This window comes from Uloborus diversus, chromosome 9, assembly GCF_026930045.1.
Source record: "Uloborus diversus isolate 005 chromosome 9, Udiv.v.3.1, whole genome shotgun sequence".
Classification (NCBI taxonomy): domain Eukaryota; kingdom Metazoa; phylum Arthropoda; class Arachnida; order Araneae; family Uloboridae; genus Uloborus; species Uloborus diversus.
Window position 1 is genome coordinate 49,885,352 of NC_072739.1, and position 18,650 is coordinate 49,904,001.

The 18,650-nt window shown below is 31.5% G+C and overlaps 1 protein-coding gene across 1 annotated transcript in view; it reads right to left on the reverse strand.

The window, feature by feature from the left end:
- The window catches only part of LOC129230716 (neuropeptide S receptor-like), a 241,715-nt gene that overhangs the window by 106,796 nt on the left and 116,269 nt on the right, over positions 1–18,650 (reverse strand). Inside the window, exon 2 of the mRNA XM_054865135.1 lies at positions 10,663–10,836. The gene's annotated coding sequence lies outside the window, so the exon portion shown is untranslated. The remainder of the gene's footprint in view (positions 1–10,662; positions 10,837–18,650) is intronic.

Genomic DNA, 18,650 nt, shown 5'->3' on the forward strand with positions numbered 1-18,650 from the left:
AAATAAATCTAAAATAATTATATGCAGTTTTACGACTAATAAAAATAATAATTTATTTTGAAATTTATATTAATTGATTGACACCTTTTCAGTGCCCAGTATATATTGCAATAACAATAATGTTTTGCTTAGCTTTATCTGTTTCTAAAGAGCCAGCTAGTGATGATTTACAGCACAAAATATAAATGTCAGGTATTGTGAACTTGCAGGCGACACAAAAGTTAGAAAAAAGTTGATACAATACTTATTCAGCAGCTGCTCCAAATAAACACAGGCAATTTTAATCGTCACAATGAGTTAACTTTAAATAATAATAATGATTATATATATATATATATATATATATATATATATATATATATATATATATATATATATATATATATATATATATATATATATATATATATATATATATATATATATATATATATATATGTTCCTAAAGAGCCTAAGAGAGTGTTCCTAAACGTCAGGCACTGTGAACTTCCATGTGACACAAAAAAGTAATAAGAGCTAATTCATTACTTTACTTAGCAGCTGCTCCAAACAAAGAAATTTTTTTTATCCTTCTGGATGTTGAAGCGAGTTATTTTTAAATAATAATTATAACAACAAATAAATAAATCTAAAATAATATTTCGCAGTTGTATGAATAATAATAACTATATTTTTTAAAGGTTGTAGTAATTGCTTGCACTGAATTCCTTTTCGAAATAACTAATAAACCTTTCAGTGCCTAGTAAATATTGCAATAACAACAATGTTTTGCTCAGCGTCAGCTAGTGACTATTTACTGCACAAAATATAAAAGTCAGGCAATGCAAACTGGCAGGTGACACAAAAGCTCACTAAAAGCTGATGCAATACTTTATTCAGCTGCTGTCCTAAATCACAAAATTCATGTTCGAGTCTAAACAAGTGTCTCAATGCAATAAAAAGCAGCGAGGAAGAAACCAATAAAACAGAGAGCTGCTATTTATTTCCTTAACTTAAGCGCGCCAGCATATCCATGAAACGCCATTCAAATAATAGCCATAATTAAAATCTCATATCTGTGCTTAGGATTTATTTAAAGGTTACGTTACATGTTACTCGTTGGAAGGAATGTTAATAGCCATTTATGAAGATTAAATTTATATGCGTTACATATGTACTTTCTCTGAGTAAATTGATACATGTACGCGAGTTTGGCTCCGCTACTATTATTTAAACAGAAGATTTAAGGCTAAAGTGTGCATGTCAAGCAAATATACAACCAAGAAAAAATTGTTGCTGATGGTTTTGCTTCTTTATGCAAAAGATTTACTTCCTTCATTTTTCTGTTTTTTTTTATATGGTTGGATATCTCCTGTTATATATATATATATATATATATATATATATATATATATATATATATATATATATATATATATATATATATATATATATATATATATATATATATATATATATATATATATATATATATTAAATATTAACTATAATTTTAAGTAATTATAATTGTAGTTATTATTTTTTATAATTAATTTAAAGTATAATTATAATTACATAATTAACTTAAGCTTTAATAATAAGTAATTAACATTGACGGCTGTTTCGTCATAGCAAGAAAAACGCGTTTTTAATCTGACGATACAGTCATCAATGTAAATTACTTAAAATGACACATTTTTCTTTTTTCCCTTTTTTACAATGTCGAAAGAAATTCTCGAACTTGTAAAATACGCAAACCACATATTAATGAGACAATTTGTTGGGTCAAGGTGTCAAAGACTTTTCTGACATCCCGTATATCTATCTTTCTTTTAATTTGCACCTTTTTTTCATTAAATACATTATTTTCTTTACTTTATTTCTCTGTTTGGGAACAAAATTTCCCAATAAAGGGCTTTGCTTCAAAACTTCTTCTGCCAATACTCAGGAATTTGTTAGTTCTTTTGATTTAACTGGAACACTTAACAATAGTTATTTTGATTCATGTTATCACTTTATTACAGCATTTCACTTATATTGTGTCACTCTAAATTGACAAATATATTCGGTTTTAGAAAACAATTTCGAGCAATAACTGCACTTAAAGCTCTAACACTTCAAGAAACTTCGTAAATACTTGGACAAAGCAATACCAACTTCCAGTCTCAGTTGAATTTCGAAAATTAATTATCGTTTGAAACATGTTTGATACTGATTAAATGGATACCATGTTCAGCACAGCGCCGAGAGACCCTTTTGTGGACAAATGTGCTTGTGAACAACAAAGGAATAAATTTAATTCCATCCAAAATCGCATCAGCCCAGTTGAAGCACCGTAATTTGACCTACAAATGCACACTTCCAAAGCAGTGAATTACTTCGCAGTCTTAGAAACATTTGTCAGTTTGAGAAAATTGATAGCAAGTTCTCTTTGTAAGCAAATAAACTTTGATAACTTAATAAGGGACGAGTTCATGATGAAGGTAGAAAACATATTAATTTGGGTTATAAGAGTATCTTTCACAACATCATCAAAATAGAATTCAACATAATTGCTTATAATTTCTTATGACTTAATGAGTTAAAGGAATGTCTTGTAATATTGAAAGATTGACTGGAATTTTCAAATTTATACGCTTGAGGTCGTGCTGAAGATTGAAAGCACGTGCTTTCCCCAGTTTATCAAATTAAGCTGCTTGATAAATTTACTTTAATAATATCTTTCAACTTTTTTGAGAAAAATTAATATCTTGTTATATTAAAAGAATTATTGGAATTTTCAAATTTATACGCTTGAGGTCGTGCTGAAGATTGAAAGCACGTGCTTTCCCCAGTTTATCAAATTAAGCTGCTTGACAAAATTACTTTAATAATAACTTTCAACTTTTTTGAGAAAAATAAATTTATTGTTACATTAAAAGATTTATTGAAATTTTCAAATTTATACGCTTGAGTTCGTTCTGAAGGTTGGAAACACGTGCTTTCCCCAGTTTATCAAAATTAAGCTGCTCGACAAAATTATTTTAATTCTATCTTTCAACTAAAAAAAATATGAATATCTTCTTATATTAAAAGAATTATTGGAATTTTCAAATTTATACGCTTAAGTTCGTGCTGAAAGTTGGAAATACATTCTCTCTCCTGTTTATCAAAATTAAGCTGCTCGATAAAATTATTTTAATAATGTCTTTCAACTTTTTTGAGAAAAATAAATATCTTTCTATATTAAAATATTCATTGGAATTTTCAAATTTATATGCTTGAGTTCTTGCTGAAGGTCGGAAACACGTTCTTTCCCCAGTTTATCACAATTAAGCTGCTCGGCAACATCAGGGGACTGGTTAGCGTCCCGTCCGCAAAGAAAACCAAATGCATACCGCCAAAGAAACCAAACGTCAGCAGCCAACGAAAGAAAATCTACCGTTAAGAAAGACGGAAGATATTTTCAATAAAGGAGAGAAAAGCATAAATACATGAGTTGATAACGAGGCAGCTTACAAAGGCTAAAAAGTCAGTTCATGGAAATTATTTCAAACTATGGAAGAAAAAAAAAATCCGAAGACAGGAAAAATATAATAATAGCACGATAAATTTTAACATACTCCTTACTGGGGTGCCATAAATATCGACTTTCAGGTAGCATTTTTTTCACACTGCGAAAGCCGGGCTGCATTTTTTGTCCAAATTGATCCAATCTAGGTACAGTAATTTGTACAAACACCGCCCGAACTTTCACATGATTCGGTGTACATACATCAGTGGCTCCCAAAAGTGTTCGTATACCTACGACTTTCAATGAAATAGGACCCTATCCATTGGTTAGAATTAGTATTTCGGAATATGTATTTAATTATAAGATCTTTGATTAATTAGCAACAAAACTACCTGAACTTTTTAAAAAATATATTAAATTTATTTTTCAAAAAATCAAAAACCGTAAACCGGGGTTACTTTAGACTGACGGGGTAACTTTATAAAAACCTGTTTTTTATTTTGAACCGTTCTGGCGGGCTTAATTTTACAATTGGCGACCCCCTGGTGGTCTCAGGGTTTTAAGAATCACTTTTCAGAGTCCGCTGACATCGCCAATTGATTGAAACAGTAAAATGGTTTTGGCAACATTGATTTATGTGTTATCCGTGATATCAGCTGTTTTCAGTTTGTTGTCCTAACCTCTTCTGGTGCCACCAACTGAGCAACCTTTTGAATTTGGGTGAGTTATTTCCTGATTACACAACTATTTAAGATGATTTTGTCTTATTTTTTATTTCTGTAACTCAATTCTACGATTTACTATGAATTAAAACATAAAACAACACGAGTTGAAGGGGTAACTTTGATACATGGGGAATTCTGAACATGGCCGCATCTGCTACAGGATTCGAATCCCAAGGATCATACCTGGAGAGAATGCATTGTTTTCAGTTGACTTGAAGCCATAGATCAAAGACTGCTGTGAGTGCACCTTGGATAATGTTCACGATATAAGAAAGATCTCATGTGCCTCATTTATTTTAAAAAGTTTGTGATTTCTGTGCCTTATTCTTAATTTCTTTTTGAGGGTTTATAATTTTTGAATCTATTCTTTTCAAGTTCTATTTTATTCTAATCAAGTGAAGTTACCTTGATATTTTTTACTGTTGAAATGAAAAAAAACATTACAATGGCTGTGGCTTTACATTTAAAAAACACGCTTGATGTGATTTTAAGCTTTTTTCAACTGATGTTTTATAATAAAAGAAGTTTCCTATGAATTTCTCTCTTTATAGTTTGATTCAAACCTGATTCCTGTTAGATGAGCATACTTAGAGAGGTAGGAACCACTCTACGTGACTTAAGAACCATTTTTCATTTAAAACCAGCTTTTTAAACCCAAAAAAGAGGAAAAATTGAATTTTGTTTTTAAAAAAAACTCAGGCTATCTTTTGGATGGGGTAACTTTATTACAAACCATCGAAACAGTCGTTTTAGATGGAGAAAACACGTTGTTACAAAGTAACCCCGGATGATAGGGTAACATTAATTTATAAAAAAAATGACCCCCCTCCCTCCCTATTCAATATATCAAAGAATTTCAAACGGCAATTTAAAGCTGAGATGTTAAGCTATCGTTTGGTTCAAGAATTGTTGAAATATCTTGAAAAATGAGGGTGCTACAATGCAAAATATGCGAAACCTGTATCAAAGTATCCCCGGTTTACGGAACCAAAAAGTGCTGGAAATTAATCTAACTTTTTATTAAGTTATTATTTAGTAGACTATCATGCAGTATCAACAACACCTTTTAAACGTCTTGGAATAAATTTCACTCCTTTTTTCTTTTTTTTTTCTTTCTTTTTTTTTTCTTTCTTTTTTTTTTTTTTTTTTTTTTTTTTTTTTTTTTTTTGCGTAATTTTTGAGTAAGCGCTCAACTACACTTCGAGTCATTTTGTTTCTAGCTCTAATTTCGTTTCAAAGCCGTATTTTCGTAATCTAGCCTCCAGATATCTCTAAATATGTTACATTAAATCTGGAGATTGAAGGGGTATTTTCTAAACTTTAGGACAACTTTTGAGGCACTAGACGTAAATGCTGAAAACTGAGTCCTTCTTATCGTTATCGTGATAAAAAACAAAGTTGTTCCCGATAACCAAATTTTTGGCTAAAAGTTTAAAATTGGTTTTTAAAATATTTAAATGAACTGCATGATTCATTATTTCATCAAAAAATACCAAACTAGCAAGTCCTGATGCTGATATGACCCTCACACAAAAACACCTTCACCCTCTTGATTAACTGGTCCAACTAAGTTCTTAAGATTAAGTTCCAAATTTTATCTTCTATTTACAATTATGCAACAATTTAATCAAAAATGTTAAATTCATTTTTATCTGTAAGTAAGACGTAATTGCAAAACGTTTTGAGCTTATTTATCATTTATTTTGCGGCAAAAAGCGTAAGTTTTCTGTTTTTCGCACGGCCAGGAAAATTTTTGCGAGAAGAGGTCTAATTTAAATAAGCTAATCAGAGAACTTGGTGAACAATTTTAGGTGAAAATTGGATGTAAAATTTTTTATTTAACTCTTTAGAATCTTTTACAGCAAACAAATGTGTATTTTTCATAAATTGTTTAACTGTAAATCTCCGATCACGCTTTATCAACTTTTGCAGTTGACCTTTTCTTACCTTGTTTTCATTCCGATCCTTTTCTTTAAAGCATTTTATTAGGCACTTTACTATAATATGAAATAAATTAACTAATTTAAAGACATTTCAAACCAATTTACCGCTAATGTGAGGGGAAAATTCAGATTTTGAATGGTGTTTTTGTTTTTTTACAAATACCAGCCATTTTAAAGTAATAAGCACAATATTAAGGAATAAATAAACAAAAAAATAAAGCCAAATGACTTTTAAGGGTCAACACAATGCAAAAATAATAAAAAAACGACATATGATAATTTTAATCATGAATTTTTTCGAAAAAAAAAATGCAGTGTACGATGACTTTTATGGCGTATTATTTCTCTGTTTCTTCGTGTTTTGTTTTCCCATTTCAAAAAGAAGATACGTCAATATTTTGAAAAAACTACAGAGTTTTATTTAGAATGACGTGAAAAAATACTGGACTTCATATTCGAATTTAGTTTCGCGTTATTTTGGTTTTACTAAAAAATTTCATAGTGTACGAACGCTTTTGGGAGCCACTGTATAAGCGGATTTTTTTTTCAGTATTCTCTACTCCCTGCTTTATGCACGCTTTAAGTCTTTTCTTTCTAACTGCACTGTCGATGGAAAAACGAACCTCTTCACCCGTTCTATCAATCACTATTAGCATTTAAAAGGGATGGCTTTCATAATCTGACGCTCGACTTTGACAATGCTTACTTGATTTTACTTTACGAAGTTAACTTTTACGAAGTAAAGGAAGTATTGTATTCGCAAAAAAGTTTCACCCTAAAATCGGCCTTAATTTTCATTTTTCTCGTCCCCGAAAGAATATTGAATTTTTTTTTCAATCTGACCACACGCAGATATATGTCTAAGAACGTATAAACACCCAAAATATCCGTTTTGATGATCCTCGAATGAATTACAACGAGTTTTCTCATGACGTCTGTGCACGTATTTATGTGCGTATGTGCGTATGTACGTATGTGCGTATGTACGTATGTGCGTATGTATCTCGCATAACTCAAAAACGGTATGTCTTAGAGTGTTGAAATTTGGTACATAGACTCCTTGTGGGGTCTAGTTGAGCACCTCCCCTTTTGGTTGCATTCGGATGTTTCAAAGGGGGTCTTTCACACTTTTTGGGGGAAATCATTGTTAATTTCAATGCAACCTCATTTGGCGTTATAATTTGGCAAGCACTTGGCAATATATCGCCAAGCTTTTGGTCGCCAAGTTTTTTTGTCAACGGCTATAAATTTGGCGTTTTTGTTCGAACTTCTTGTTTTATTTTGTCTTCTATTGGCGATATTTAGAGAATTAACCATTGAATCCCATTAAAATGTCCGATATTGGGAAAACTAATCTGTATAAAACTTTTCTTGCTTTAGTTCGAACAAACTTGGGGTAAAAACATTGAAAGTTTCTTCACTTATTCCAAGGCACTATTATCATTAAAGTGGCGTAAAAGGAAGTCATGTGATGCACACATCAGTTCGTTTTTGTGAGTAATAGAAAAAGACGATTAGCAGCGGGTTGACTTAGTTTACTTTTGAGCAAGTTTTCCAACTCTAATTCGTGCCAATTACAATTACCTTTTTGCCATTGAACTTAAGTAAAATACAATACATATTGTCAAGCGTCAACTTATTAGGATCACACTGTAACCTTCATTATGGGACCTATCTTCTTGTTAAAGGAAAACATTTTCATGTATTTTAAAGTTTTTTACGCAACTCTTTCATGCACTTATTTATTTTTAAAAATGTTTATTAATATTTCAGTCGTTGTCCCGATTTTTTAAGAAAGCATGAGAATTACCTTTGTGCAATACTTTCACCAACATTTTGAGATTTTACATACATTACTCTGTATAAAAAAAGAACATTTACATTTTAAAATACTTCATTTTTAATTTATTTAGCATACCATTCTGACATCACCAATTAACTTTCAAACCCAAAACATCATTCTTTGCTGCTAATCTCTTCCCCCTCCCCCCAATCAATTGCAGCTGGCTCTGCATGCAAATGAATCTCGGAATAAGCACTGCCGCCCTCAGTATTCTTCGCGATGCTTTAAGAATGTTCTGAGAAATGAAGTTAGGAATTATTTTGACATATTGCGGAAAAAACATCGAAAATAAGATTGTATATACATGCAGCTTCTTCTTATTCTAGAATACGTGCAGAGAATTATTTTTTTTACAGTGAAAGTTTGATGCGAAACTTGTATGATCTTAGGCAGGAGGGTTACTTTAAAAGAATTCTACGCAGTGTAAAACTGTTTCAAAAAATTTGAAATCTTCTGTTCCTTAAACGTGAGCTGGTTTTGAAACATGTTGTATGCTAAAAATAAACTATTTTTACCTAGTAATCCATCTGAGTTTGTATATAAGAGTCTTGAATTTACGTGATTGTCATTTGAAAAATAACTTGAATATTAGTCGAGCAGGATAGGTACTTTAGTTAACAGAGTAAAGATATATTATATAATTGGCACTTTCAAAGGAACGGATTGCTTTTAAAGAAAGAAATACAAATGTTTTTGGGGCGTTACTATAGGATGCTGAACTTGGTAGTGGGAGTAAAGAAAATTGATTGTGTGTGTTATATTTTTCTGGTCACCAGTGACGGGTAGAAGAAATTTTATTAGTTGCCACTCTTTTTTTCCTAGTCGCCAGTTTTGTAAACTAAAAGAGAAAAAGTTAATAAATAATATTTTTTTTAATTGATACTAAACATTATTCTGTTAAATAGTAGTACGTTGATTGTATAATTAAGTGTCGTGTGTGCGAACAGGATTTTTTTTAATTTTTTTTAGTGGAATGTTTTCTGATTGGCACACTTTTCTGGCCACCCGTGACGAATAAGATAGAATTTATTAGTCGCCACTCTTTTTTTCTAGTCGCCACTTTCTTGGTGACTAGAAAAGTCATTCATGATTTTACTTACCCATAACGTTTAAAGTAAGAACAAAAAATCTCCTTAAAATAATCAACTAGAAAAAAAAACACTTTATTGTAAATGGATTTAGATTGGACGTTTATTCGGACCACGTCCAACATGCAGTTATAGATGCCGGATTGTTTGGGGTGAAGATATCGCACCCCGTCGAGGAAAGTGACACAACTTACAAAATAATAATAATAAGCATTTCGGAAAATCAAATTTTTACGCAAAAGTAGTTTTAAGTGAAATAGTCTCAAATATCACAATAGGCTGAAAACTATTGTAATGTGACAGTTACTTGCTAGGTTTTGTAGTCTGAATTAATAATGCATACAACTTAACGTTTAAAACGTTTTTTTTTTTTTAATTAGGAAATTTAAACGATTTGTAACTAAACCATGCGGATGATATGTAAGCTAACATTGTCCGAGTGGCAAAAAGAAAACTATATTTAGATTTTAGTCAATGGTTATTACGTTTTTCCAAAGTTTTCAGTTGTGTCAAACCTAAGCAGATAAAAAAGAACACTTCCTACATTAACATGTTGAATTTTATTAATCACTAGAGACGACAAATGATGATTAAATCTTAATAAGTTTATAAAAAAAAGGTGTATAATAAAATGGAAAAAAAAAATTCTGTTGTTCTTGCAGTTTCAAGCAGAGGGCAACTTGTAGCCTCAGACAACAATAGGTTAGATCAAGTTTTGAATGTGTTTTCTGAGTTAAAATGAGGTGGCCCATAGTTGTACCCCGTAAGGGTACTGTGGGAAACGGGAATAAAATTACCCTTCCCCTTCTTTCCAACTTAGATTTTTTAAAAAAAATTTATTTGAAAGATGAGATGTATAGCTACCATTGTTAAAGTCCTCAAATTTCTAAATCAAAGTTTTACTTCGAATTTTCATCGGAAAATGGTCTATAGTTGAACCATTTTACAGTACTTCTTAAATGTTCTATGCACTTTTTTAGAGGTTATTTTTATCTCTAATTTTACAATTCATCCTAGGCACATAAAGTGTGACCTAAACAAGGAATATGTTAATGAGCGGCAATAAAGTGAAAGTAAATGCAGTCAAATATTAAAGAAACAGAAAATACATTTTTTATCATTAATCTCGCTTATTACTTTTTTAATGTTCTATAAATTTTATTTAGAGGTTATTTTTATCCCTATTTTCTTATTTCTTACCCAATACATATAACGTGTGACCTAAACGTGCAATATATTAATAACGACAATAGAGTGTAAGTAAAAGTTGTAAAATATTAAAGCAACAGAAAATACATTTTTATCAGAAAAAAATGTAACAATCATAGCTAGTTTCCATTCAAACTAGAGTACGAAACTATTTTTAGACGAAAGAAATGCGGAAAATGGGAATAGTTAACTAAAAAAGTATTACTTGATTAGCATAAATCAGTGGCAATAAAAAAGCAAAAATGTTCTCTACCATCTCTTGAGCTGATGTTCTTTTACGCGAAACATTTTTAGAAGCACTTTATGAAACTTGATATAAAAAGTATATTGAGATATAATGAGGAAAAAACAGGAAAAAAAAAAGGAATGCAGAAACTCTTACCTTTTCGGGTTTTTTTCTTTTGGCAGAAATTAGCGTAATATGAAAACTTCCTCTTTTACTATGATCTTTTGCTTATCATTTTCTATCATTTTCAGGTTATATTTTTTTCCTTCACTCCTCAGGACTTCTTTACTTAATAATGAGTATCCCTTATCTCCGCTAAAGTTTATTAACCTAAAATGGAAAATCGATATGAATTAACATAAGAAAAATAATTTAGTGTTTTAAGAAATTGAAGTTGTTACATGAACAGTCATTTTACAAGTATTATTACATCTATTGGCACATTAAAAAAAACTAAATTACTGTATAGTTTTCCAAAATTAAGAAATTCTAGTTACAGAAAATATTTGTAGACTTTTTTCACTTTTTCAGTTGCCACTAGTAATTGAATTCTGTGGTTGTTTGGCAAAAGTTGATATGTAAATTTGATATAGCAAAATATAATGTGTGGATTTATCAACTTTTGGTGAAAATTATATGAAAGTTTTAATTTTTCATATTTGTATTCATATTTTCCTGATTAACTTTATCTTTAGACATATTAAATTTTGCCATAGGAAAACACATATCATAATCGGTAAAGTAGAAAATGGCCAATCGCAAATAACCACATAATTCCTGTATGCTTTTTTAAGGTTTTTGTAGCAGCTTGCTTTATTACGTGTCACAAGATCTTACGTCAGCATGGAATAGATTTGTTTTTGATTAAAAAAAAGAAACGAAAATTTTGTGTTATGAATTAAATGGTGTTTTTTCTATTAAGTACATAGTACTAAAAAAAAAAACATTATGAAATAAAGAAAACATCCAGCATCACACTCAATTGAATTTTGGCACCTTCAATTCAAATTATGTTTAGCTTCCAATTGTGATAGGACCCTACTTGCAGGGTTTCTTGTTTCTAAAAATCGAATGGAATGGAAATGACCAAGAAATGTGTTGCCGTCATATTATTACTGGTAATTTTCTAAAATGGGTATTGAAGCCCATCAAACTTTCCCCTTTTCTGACATCACCAAAAGACAGTTTTTATTTTTTTTATACTTCTTTTTCTTAAATTTCGAGGAGGAGTTCTTCTTCCTATCCCTTCCTCTAACCACACTACCAATGGCATAAAATTGTGTACTTTACAACATCAACTCTGATGTTAGGATGCGACAGTAAAGATAAAGATTTCATTGCCAATATCCATGGTGCGGTTCGACTCGAGAATTAAAGGCAAATTTTGGGTATTTAGCAGAAAGTTACCACCCCTAAGCCATTGCAAAGGCAGAACTACATGCAATGTACCAGATAACCCGGTTATCATATCCTAAGACTACAGCTTCGTTCATGCTGCGGACACTCGCTCGTGAGATACATTTTCTTTATCTACCACTTTATTGGCACTTTCAGCTTCAATGAGATGACATCTGCCTCCATTCGATTAGTTCTGACTGAGCAGTTCGAATAAGGCCAAAACTACCGTTTTCAGATATCTGGTATACTGCATGTAGTTCAGCCTCTGCCATGGCTTAAAGCCTTGGTTTCCTAGAAGCGAAAGCACCGATCTTCGGCGTCGCTTCTCGTCGAGGGGAAAACTTTATTCTTCTGCGCATGCGCGCCCGAGCTAAATCGACGTTGTGAATGGCCACGCCGGAATCACTTGACTTTGATTTCAGCGTCACGGCAAGGAGAGGCGCCGAAGATATGCGATTTCGCTTCTAGGAAACCAGGGCTTTAGGGGCAGTAATTTGCTGCTCAAGTGACGAATGTTCAGCCATTTAATCGTAAGCTCTCTAGAAATAACTGCTGTTAAGGCTTCCGAATACACGTGACTGTTTCACTTATTGATTAAAATTTTCGAAAACCCATGAGGTACTGTCCACCTCTGGCAAGTTGAGCACCGCTGCTACTATACCAATGCAACGATTCTATTACTTGAAATAGGTGATATAGGGATGAGAAAAAACGGCTTAAGAACTTGCGGATTTAGTTGGCAGTATATTGCCCATTTGGCGAACACTATTACTATATCTAACTATTAGCAAGCGGTACAGAATATTCTTGCCAATAAAAGGGTTGCAATGGTGTCCCAACCACACCTAACAATGCCTCTTCTTACGGATTGCTCTCCCTTGAAAGACATGGACTTGTTCAAGGTCATAGCTCAAGTTGTCGGAGCTGAACAGTATTCCTCACTTATTTTTCTTTGATTTACGGGCTTACTACCTGCAGCACTATCTAATGGAATCATTTTGAATTAAAGTCAGGAATAGTGGAGGAAAATTTTGTGCCTAGCAAATGAATTTTCTGCATTTTTTTTCTTTTTTTTATTCATCTCAACCCAGTTATAAATTTTTGAAAACCGTCAGCCTATTTCGTTATTCTCTGTAAGTTCTAGTTTAATTGCTATTAGTATGTGCGGAAACAATAGGTGCCTCCAGGTGAAATTACGCTGGAGTAACAGTTAAAAGGGAAAATAATGCAAAATTTTTATTGTTTCGTAGAATCCCTCCTCCACCGTAAGTTTCGCTCCGAAACTAAAACTTGCAGTACTATTAACCGTTATGTAAAACACCTTCCTCATTGTTCTTTATTTACATCACTGCAATAATGAGCTGACGTAATTCAAAATTCCTCAAGTCTTCATTCCAGCGTTTCATCAATTAGGATATTGAAAGGGCTGCCCTATTTTCTTTGTAGTATGGTTTTATTAATCCGATCTAAAGGAATTTATATCTGGTGTTATGAAATTCCTTTTCACGGAAATTTTCTACCCCCGAAAGACAAATTGACTATCGATGGCAGGAAAATCTCTACATGATTCTCTCTGTCTAGACGTGTCTCCACGACGTATATTCTATTATTGAAATTTACGTTTTCACGAAAATAAATTTCTTGACATATTTTAATAAATTTGGCATGTATATCCTCGGGATATACATTTATTTCAAACTTTTCTTTTTGTTAGTACATTCAAAATAGTATGTTGAACATGTTGCGAATTTTTGTTTTGTTTCATGAAAATGTTTTTACATAAAATGTCAACAAAAGTCTCAAAATCTCGATTTATTGCTGAAATCCCGAATTTCACGAGAGTAAATACATAAGGTAAATATTTTATATCAGAAGGGGACAATTGCATTACCGACTCTGCTAGAATAATTGATTGAAACGTAAAATTTATGCAGCATTTTGGAACAATGCTTGTTTTAGAATAAAATTCAGTTACAAAGTAGATCATTTTATATGAGATATCAATAGGATTAAAATTATGATGTCATTTTAAACATAATTTTCGATAACATTTTTCTGTTTGTTTTCATCTTACATTTTCTGAAGCGGATATAAAACTTGATTTTTGTTTTAAATTGTATTAGTATTAACTTTAAGCTTTTGAATTAAGTGATTTTCAAGAACTTTTAAATGCATTTTACAGTGCTCAAGTAAGTTGTAAGCATCCAATCGCAACGCTGCTTTAAAAATTTTCAGCAAGCATAAAATAATTTTTAGAGCATGCATTTTTTTTAAATTTCAACTATTTCAAAATCTTAATTACTAGAATCGTCATTTCAGGATAGGGGAACAAAGGGTGTATGTTCAATGCAAGTATTATAATAAAACAACAAAAACTATTCCCACCTACATGTTCAAACTTTTTTTTTTTTCAAAGTCAGCCCTCTCCGTATTAACCCCCATAAATGTGGGCCTGGTAGCACCTAAAAAAAATTCATATCGTTTTTCTATTGCTGTTCTGGTAGTACCCAATAACATTTGGTATCGCCGTCCTATTACTGGCCATTTTGTAAATTGAAAACATGAGTAACGAAATTTCAATCCAAATTATTCCGTGTTTTAAAAAATAATTGTAGTTATAGTATTTGGATACGTCGTATGACTCGCATACAATTAAGGTAGTGAAATGCAAAGGGATGCAAGTGGCAAAATTAAAAATTTGGAGATAACCAGTACAAATGGTAGGTGAACCTCTCTTCTGTCTTGGGGCAAGAGATTGTACTAGTAGCCCTGGTAGGTGCTGCTGTACAGTATGATTTAGAAAAAAATTTCAATGGAAGCCTACCTACGATTTGATCTTTAAACGCGTTTTACTCGAAACTTAATATAGTCCACTTGCATCCCTTTGCTTCTCACTGCCTCATTGGCGTTTAAAGCACGACATTGGATCATAAACATTTGCTTTGCAAATTCAATCCTCTTGAGAGCCGTCCACCCTGTCTAGTGGTCAGAGGAGTCTGACTACGATGTGGAGGTCCCGGATTTGCATCCTGGCTCTGGCATGGATGTATTTTCTCTCTCCTGTCCTTGTAGTTTCTTTGTGTGAATGTGTTGATATATTGTGAATGATTAACTACCCTATAAACGGGTCCTTATGGCATGTGTGAACTCTGGAAGTCGAACTTAGCAGCAAATTACGGTACAGTTGGAAAAGTGAAGCATCGCAGCCCAAAATGCCAGCTTAGTTTGCGCAACAGAAACGAAAATCCTCTTAAGAGAAGCTACTCATATCACATCAGTTAATACAGGTAATTAATCTCTTGAGCAGTGACTTTCACGATAACTACTTAATTGCAATAAATGCGTAATTGCCTGCATTATTCTTTATCTTTGCAGAATTAATTGTGTAAATGTTTGAAGATGGGGCTTTCGTGGCAGAGCGGCGATAAGCGCTATCTCTGGCAGCTGTCTGTGCCCTCTAAAATAGCCTATGGGTTCAATTCCCACCAGTGGACTAGAGTCTTTTTTTCTTCTCTTAGTGATTTTGATTTGATTTGATTTCGAGTCTTCTGACTTCTATAATGAAAGACGTCTGCGAATATTTTACGCCTTGCCTCTATTACCTTAGTGATGTTGATCTTTCCTGTGTATGTGTTAAGAGAGAATGCGTTTTGTTCGTAGTCCTTTGCTGCTTGGAAAGCTGTTCAGATTTTAGACCAGCAATTCTAAATATTTTAAGGCATTTTAATAAAACATAACTTTTACAAAACTTTGAATGATTTACTAAAAAATGTAATTACATTAAACAAAAGATTCACGATGTAAATTTTAAAATTTACGAGAAAAAAAACGTTTTTCTTCCATAGTGTTATGAAACTGAATGAATAAATAAAATGGAAAGTCCCATCAGCTATGTTTTCTTAAAACAAAACAAAATACAGTGGCTCCCAAAAGAGTTCCTACACCTACGACTTTGAATAAAATAGGACCCTATCCACTGGTGAGAATTAATATTTCGGAATTGGTATTTAATTATAAGATCTATGATCAATTTTCAACAAAATTTCATGATTTTTTTTAAATATTAAAGCTTAATTTTTTAGAAATCAAAAACCAAAAAGTGCCGGAAATTTTATCTCACAAAAGTCATCGTACACTTTGAAAAATATCTATATATTATTGAATAATCTAACTTTTTATTAAATTATTGTTTAGTAGAATATCATGCAGTATCTACAATATCTTTTTACGTCTGGAAATAGATTTATTCTTTGGCCGAGAGTTTTTAATTTAGTTTTTTAAATATTTAAATGAACAGCATGATTCATTATTTCATCAAAAAATTCCAAATTACCAAGTCCTGATACTGATATGCACCCTCACACAAGAACAACTTAACTGTCCTGATTAACTGGTCCAACTAAGTTCTTAAGATTAAGTTCCTTTTTTTTCTATTTACAATAATGCAACAATTTAAACCAAAAATGTTGAATTTATTTTCGAGTGTAAACAAGACGCAGTTGCAAAACGTTTTGAGCTTATTTATCATTGATTTTGCGACAAAAAGCGGAAGCTTTCCGTTTTTCGCACTGCCAAGAAAATTTCTGCGGGAAGAAGTCCCATTTAATCCAGCTAATCAGAGAACTTGGCGAACAATTTTATGTGAAAATTAAATGCAAAAATTTTCATTTAACTCTGCTTAAACTTTTACAGTACTCAAATGCGTATTTTTCATGAATTTTTTAACTGTAAATCTCCGATCACGCTTTGTCAACTTTGCCGGTTGACCTTTTCTTACCTTATTTTTAGTCCGATTCTTTTCTTTAAAGAATTTTATAAAGCACTTTACTATAGAATGGAATAAATTAACTTATTTAGAGACATTTCAGACCAATTTACCGCTACTATAAGAAATAATTCAAATTTCGATTGTTGTTTATGGTTTTTTACGAGTGCCAGCCATTTTAAAGTAATAAGCACAATATTAAGAAATAAATAAACAAAAAATTAAAGCCAAATGACTTTTAAGGGTCAACACAATGCAAAAATAATTAAAAAAAACGACATATCATAATTTTAATCATGAATTTATTCGAAAACATTTGAGTGCACAATGACTTTTGTGGCGTATTATTTCTCCGTCTCTTCGTTTTTTGACCCATTTCAAAAAGAAGATCCGTCAATATTTTGAAACAACTACTAGGTTGTATTTAGAATGACATAGGAATGATGTTAAAAAATATTGGACTTCATATTCGAATTCAGTTTCGCGTTATTTTGGTTTTACTAAAAAATTTCTAAGTGTACGAACACTTTTTGGAGCCACTGCAGTTCTATACGCATAAGTTCTATACATATTAAAACTTAGAATAAGAGTCACTAATAATTCAAAATCAAAGTTTCTTGGGCAACAAATATTTTCCTAGTACTTCTTAAGACTTTTATGACCCTTTTGCCATGCTTTGTGACTGTTCAAACTTTGGCGTGCATCTTATTTACTGCAGTCATCTAAAACACTTACTTCAAAACTGAAAGAAAAAAAAAAAAAAAAAAATTGTGTTTTGAACATAACACCCATGGGGGCAAACACATGGTCATGCGAAAAACGTTCAACCAAAAGGTGATACGCGAAACGCGACCGTATTCCTTAGAGATTTAATGTATATTTATGATTGATCATTTTTCAAGACGGCGCAGCACAATCGTTTCCAAGAAGCCAGTTCATTTCTTTTTGTGATGCCAAATCGATTTCTTTTTATGTTGTATAATAATAGTATATTTTTTAATTTTAAAATTTTTTGTTGTAGGAACATCGAACTGTGTTTGATCTTGACATTAGAAAAAGTGTTTTAAGAACATACTACACTGTACAATCATATTTCCATTTACCAAATACAGAAATGGATCTACATAAAAGGGATAAAAAAAAAACGGCCTCTACGAACACAAAAATATGTTTTTGCGTGATTCTACTCAAGACAGATGTATTATAGTGCTCTCTTTTTTTTATATATAAATCTAACTGCTTTCTGATTATCCCAAAGTAAGATGATTGAGCTGAATGAGGTTTTTCAAGTAAAGTATGAACTGCATTTAAAAAATCACTAAAAATAAGAATCAAAAACCCAATAAAGGCTCTCAATTTATAAAAAAGAGAGAGAGAGAGAGTTTTAAACAAGTTTTCTTTTTGTTCAAAAAATATAACTCCTACTGAAAAGACTCAAACGATAGACATTCTGTCGTTTAGGAATGACAGAATGGCATTCTTTTTAGAAAAAATATAAAGCAATACATGCTACTAGAGAAACATAAAACATCATAAAGTGAGTTTCTAGTATAGAGTATCTTCAAAATAAGCGTTTATTTCTACCTTTCTGGAAGAAAACTTTGTCGCTGTTGCCACATAAATAAGTATGTACTTTGTCAAAATGCATGAAAACGATGACTGAAACTTTAACTAGAGAAACCTAAAGAAAGATTGGAAAACAAAATGAACAAAATCATGTGAAATAGTATTACATTAAGAACATTACATGCAATTTAACATAGTGAAAAGTAGTACTCCACAAAATCTTATCAATAGTCCAATGCTGGCTCTAACTAATAAGCACCGAACTTTTTATGGGATCTTTAACGTTTCAATAAATTAATTTAAAATAATGTTAATTTTACCTTCGAAATGTAAAATCGATATTATTGTGTAATTAAAAAATAAATAAATAATAAGAAAAAAAAACTTCATAGTTAGTAACTTCATTAGCTCAATT